This window comes from Labrus bergylta, chromosome 5, assembly GCF_963930695.1.
Source record: "Labrus bergylta chromosome 5, fLabBer1.1, whole genome shotgun sequence".
Taxonomy (NCBI): domain Eukaryota; kingdom Metazoa; phylum Chordata; class Actinopteri; order Labriformes; family Labridae; genus Labrus; species Labrus bergylta.
Window position 1 is genome coordinate 20,676,749 of NC_089199.1, and position 6,000 is coordinate 20,682,748.

The 6,000-nt window shown below is 40.7% G+C and overlaps 1 protein-coding gene across 2 annotated transcripts in view; it reads right to left on the reverse strand.

Annotated features, from left to right (window-relative positions):
• rap1gapb (RAP1 GTPase activating protein b) overlaps positions 1-5,589 on the reverse strand; it is a 139,408-nt gene extending 133,819 nt beyond the window's left edge. Inside the window, exon 1 of one of the 2 annotated variants that reach the window (XM_065955109.1) lies at positions 5,351-5,589. The gene's annotated coding sequence lies outside the window, so the exon portion shown is untranslated. The remainder of the gene's footprint in view (positions 1-5,350) is intronic. The other variant, XM_065955110.1, reaches the window with a different exon arrangement.
• Between the last annotated feature and the right edge of the window lie 411 nt (positions 5,590-6,000).

Here is a 6,000-nt window from a genome sequence, read left to right on the forward strand (position 1 = left end):
ATTTAAGCAGCTTAGCCGCGGGTCATTTAAAGGATGTTTGCTTAGCTTTTTTTTGTGTGTGTGAGAAAAAGCATGACTTGAGAGCAGAAGTTTCTTTACATTACAAATGTGTGGAAGTGTTTGAACCGCTCTGCAAGTAAATTATGATAAGCGGCGAACCAAACAAAAAAAACATTATTTTGGCAAAAAAGAGCATGAGGCAAGTGGGAACAATTATTGGCATTATATAAAACAAATGCAAGCAGAAAATAATGAAAAACAACAACAAGATCCAAATCGTTTCGCCACAAAATCCACCATGGATTTACCAAATAACATGGCTGTGAATGATCTCGGCAGCAGCACTGCTTGAGTTAAGTACTTTCCTCTCAAATAGATTCATCTATTCAATGGACACAGACGTAAACAAATCTTGCTTGTTAGCAGCTGCCAGCCAGCTGAAGCCAAAGTTAGCAAGGCACACAGCACATCACACAATTAGGTAACTCTTAGCTCACTAAGCTAACTTACGATATACGTTAAGCTTGACAGACAGTCTCACTCATCAGCCTCGTAAACCTCCATGTTTGGCAATAGATATCTGCTCCATGTTGGCATCCTCATTGCTGCCATTCATCATCTGTGATACTCATCAATATCATCCATTCACCATCCTTTTTTTACAGAAAAGTAACACAGTCCACTATCAGTTAATCAGAAGGACATTTTTGTAAAACAGGTTTGAATAAATTAATTCCACTCCTGAGTAACCTGTTGACTAGGAACTGTTAAAGTAACAAAGTTAAACATTGTCCCAAACAGGTTAACATGCAATGAAACCAATTGACCAATTCAAACTCACAACAAGCAGCAAAGTTCAATGGCCATAATCGATGATGTCACTGAAGCCATTAAGCAAATAAAACAATGATTTTATAGGTATTCACTAAATCCAATTATCTATGTGTATAAAAGTCTTTGAGGGACTCATTTTAGGGTGGACTTAGGACCCTATCGCCCCCCACCACCATCATCCCTCCCTCCCGTCCTCTCTCAATTCATAAAAAAGAAAGCTAGAGAAATGCCTGTACAAAAGAAACTGCCATCTAAAAGCTTTAATGATTACTGGAAACACATCACAGTCACTTAAATTAAAGACATGTCATGGAGGGAATAAAGCAAAACTGCTTGACATCAACAAGAACAAAAGAGGCTGCAGGAAGTAGGACACATTTCAGCCTCCCATTCAGGCAAAGTGATTGTTTTTTGATAAATGAATCTATTAGCTTTCACAGCCGTGAAAAGTGTTTTTCTTTGAATTTGTGTCCCTCCTGTACGCGACACAGAACGGGAGTGAAAATTAATTCCTTCTTCAGTGTTTATTGATCGGAGTTCACGAGTTTGTGGTCGATTTCATCAAAGTATTTGAGGCCACAGGCGCAGTAGAGCAGGTAGCCGACATTTGCTCTGAAACCTTTAATGCTGTATAATCATTTGTTGAAAGGGCGGGTTTAAGCTGAGCTTTGGGAAAATAAAAGTACACACAGTGAAAGGGCAAAAAGAAAATGGTTGTGATTGTTTGAAACTTTCCAACAATGCCTCTCTCAAACCTCTGCTGATTGAGTTGCCCAGTGTTTGGACTCAGTCCAACGCTGCTGGCAAACAACAAGCTGTTCAAGTCTCAAAGATCCCACATATATAAGGCCATTATTAAATATATAAAGGACAATGAAACTCTCTGAATTCATCCACACAGACCGCTAACTCAAGCACAATGCCTTTATTGTCTTTGCACAGCTTTAGAACCAAAGGTGCTCCTCCTTATTGTGCAAACAACAGTTTAAAAACAAGAGGAAAAAAAGGACTAAGGGTCTGTGTCCACTCAAGACATCATTTGACAGCGTCCATTTTCAATGCAAAACCAATGCAGTTGAGTTTTATAGGGCATTTTGAATAAATAATTACAAAAGAGAAAAAGGTTTGGGGACTAGAAAACACTATAAGAAAATAAATGTAAACTATTCTTACAATAGATGAGTAGATCAACAGAAATTCTGTTTCTATTTACAGATATTTGGTCTTGGACATTTGTTCTCGTCACTCCCATGATTCCCCAGCAGCCTCGACATCATCTTTTGCGTGAGAGCCCCCTGGCGGCGGATTTTACATACTGTGCATTATGAATAAAATGCTGTTCAATTTGTTTGAGAAGTAACTCTATGGAAGATAAGGATTTTCAATTTGGTGCATCTTAGGGTTCAGAGTCTTGCTTAGACGGATGGGAATAAATTGTCGGACAATGTCTGCCAAATGGGCTTATGACAATTGCGATGCAAGAGGACATATAGTGGTGGGATTGTCCACGTCCCAGTACCAAGAAGGAGTTGAGGTCTTTTCTTGGCCTGGCTGGGCGGAATCGACGCTTTGTTTCTCAATTTGCCACACGAGCAGGTCCTTAAACTGACCTTAGCAATGCAGAAGCAACAGCATCACAGGCTGTAGACTGTACAAACCGAGTCTTTAAACTTTGATGAAAGCAGAGAGGGTGTTCTGGGTGACAGAAAAGGAGGGCAGCAGAATGCAGGACAGTGCGAGGTGAGGATGCAAAACTTCAGTTTGCTGGCTGCTCCGCTGCTGTCTGCTTCAGTGCTCAGTTAAAGGAGAAGAGTGTAGTCCTGAACTACTGAGGCGTCTAACCTAGGAGTGACCTGGCTGATACATAGTTTGCAATCATCATTGAAAAATGCAGTGCTTGTGGTTGTTACAAATTGGCAACCAGATTCAGTTGTAGTTAAACAGTTCATTCATTCATTTTGTCGGTGAATACATAAAAAAAATGGATCAAAACCACAAAACTTACAGTGACAGCGATATCTCAAGCTCTCATGTTCAAAACCATTTTTAGTACAGGATTACACACCTGGTCTAGACAGCGACCTTCCTTTCTTTAAACCGTAGCAGCAATCGTAAAGCAACATTTAGTGACGATAAAGCAAGTGCAATATGGAGAGGCCCAGTACCTAACCACAGCCTGTATGAAACATGGCCGTAGTCTCAGTGACATCACCCAGTGGCTTTTCTGAAGCAGACTATCGAAGCCCATCAAGGTGGAGCTGAGGCCTGCCTTAAGCCTCCATGGCAAACAGCTACAACGCACCCACCTGTCAGTCAACTCAGCCACACCTCTAATTATGCAAACTCATGCACAGCTCTTAGCCTGAATAAAATCAAAACGGATGAGTAATACATTTTTAACGTGGGTGTTAATGGGACATCCAGGGCTTTTGGAGCCAGTTTTGAGTGAACACTCAAAGGAACTGCATGTCTTTTGCACTTCCCATTGGCTTTACTTTTTAACACTGGAGGTTGCAGCTTGTCCTCGACACACTGGTACAACTCCCGACCTTGACCCTTTGCTGACCCCACATTGCCTGTCTCTTTTCAGCTGTCCTATCAATAAAGGTGAAAAGTCAAAAGAAGGTATTCTGGGAAAAACAACTTTCGACTAGATGCTTTTAAAACCCCTGATTGGCTGTAAGAAGGACTTTCAAACAGAACATAGTCATTTTATGTTTCAACACAATTTTTTCTGCCGTTGTCTTTATAAATCACAACACTGGAGAGGGCTCAAGGGTCAATGTCCGCCATCATAGTGAATCATAGCATTATAAATCGGTCCTAAAAGCACAACAGGATTTGAATCAACCAACCTTTGCTTAATGGACTATCTCCCTAACCTCCTGAGCCACAGCCACCCCAGAGGGTCAACTTCCTCTAATATTCATCAAAAAATACGACTATCTAATTGCTTCTGCCCGACAGCTCTAGTCAATACAAAAACAATTTTTTTGTCAATGTCTGGCCAGAAAAATGTAGTTCATTCGCTTCCATTAACCCATTAAACAAAAACACTGATTTCTTACTTATTACACCTGCAAAAAGTGAGCATTATTCCTCCATTTAGCACAACGACAACGGAGGCTAAACCAGACATAAAAATGAAGTTTAGTCACTAAATTACACACTTCTGTTACATTCTTTTCCCCCTCTAAACTAAAAAAGCACTATTGACTTAAGCTGTAAACAATGAAGCATACGTCTTATTTATAACAATACTGGGGATAATAAAGGAGAACCTGGCAGAGGATAGAGCAGGTTTGACATTCAGCAAAGGTGATGGACCAGCACGTCAGGTGTGCAGGGAGGTCATGACGTGAGCCTGCAGCCCGCCGGGCGTCCAGGACACCCAGGGCGAAGGTTCAATCTCTGACTGAGCAGGTCGTCATTAGGATGCAGACAGGCACAAGCTGTCCTTGTGGACTGTGGAGGAGCAATTACTCTAATACAGAATCAACCTCTCACTCCTCTTCATTATCTGATGGAGCAAATCTGCATCCAAAACACTCATTAAAAAAAAACTCATGAAGCTTGATGCTGCAGAGTGGAGTCTGCAGGTGCGGCAGCTGACATATTTAGCAGTAATGATTTTATAAATATTTGTATATATATTTATATACAAATATAACCACACTTTTTCGCTAGCTGATGCACGTCTTGCTCTGAGGCATTGCAGGACAAAGGCAAATTGTCTAGCTGCATAGCTCACATTTTCCTGTGAAGATTTGCCACAGAAAGACTCAAAATATAAGCCTTCAAAGCGAAAACTAATTTCTGAAACCAGCAGGGTGCCCCTGTAATCAGATGTTGATATAGGCTATCCAACAAATGGGATATGACAATCAAAGCAGGACATACAAGAAGAAGGAGGTTTGGTAATATCGCTGCAAGAAAAAAAATCAACTCTAAGTTTAAAGTGAGATTTTATAAAGTTATATTAACTTGTTTTGTTTGCTGGATGTTTTCAGTCTTACATTGAAAAATATTTGAGTTGTTAGAAAAAATACAGCACCCAACACAGAAGAGGGAATTATAATAGACTTAGTTTAACCAGTATTGCCTCTGCATGTTCAAACACTTAAACTACCTATTTAGTTATTTGTGGGTTGCTAATTGGAAACGGGGATTTTGCAATTACAGGCAGAAGTTGAATTAAAAACACATCAAATGTTTTAATTAAGCTGCTGCAGTAACTTTGAATGATCCTACAGCCTGAAGTCTTAATAAACACACAATATTTAATAATGTGCGTTGAAATAGTTGCACCGCTTTAACCCACTTTTCATTACTGCGCACTCTTATGGTCAGGTGCACGTGCTCGACCAAAGCATATTAGTAAGATTTATTCAACATATTAGTCTACGACAAACAAATCTCTAGTTGTTAATTGGTTTAGGATCACGCGGAACACCGCGAGATTAGACACACCACAGTTATGCCTCAATCAAAGCTTTAAAAAGTAGTTTTCTCTTACCTTTTAGAGATTAATGAATGATGCTGTGTGTGCACGCGCTCCCTCACTGCTGTTTTGGCGATGCACGCGCGGGGGGGAAAAAAGGTCAGTGGTTTTAATTTCGCATAAGAGGAGGGGAGGATATCATAATCGTCGCATAGGTGGAACAGCGGAGAGGTGGAGGTGGGGGAGAGAGAGTAGATTCGGGCTGCTGTCTCTGTTGCTCAGCCTGCTCGTCAGCACGTATCTGATGCTCAACTCTCTCCTCTTCTTTCTTTTAAATCGAGCACGCTGTCAGAGTCACGTGACCGTTCCCGTCCGTCCAATACAGGCGCTCCCTACTACTCCATCCTTCATCCACACACACACACACACACACACACACACACACACACACGCATACTATCCAATGCTGCAGCTAAATGTGAAGATGTAAACAACTGGGGGGGAATGCACGCTTGTCCTACATATTTTGTATATTACTGGCTACTGTAGATACAGCTACAGATAATTTTGAGAGCTGTAAGAGCATCTGCTTATTCTCACTATTAATAATACAATATCTTCACTCATGTAGCTGAGAGAGCTGCAGGATTTTACTAAGAAGTTCAAAATGAGTTAGAAGAAAAAAAAACAGCATCAACACTTGAAATTTCCTACTGTTCTGTTTC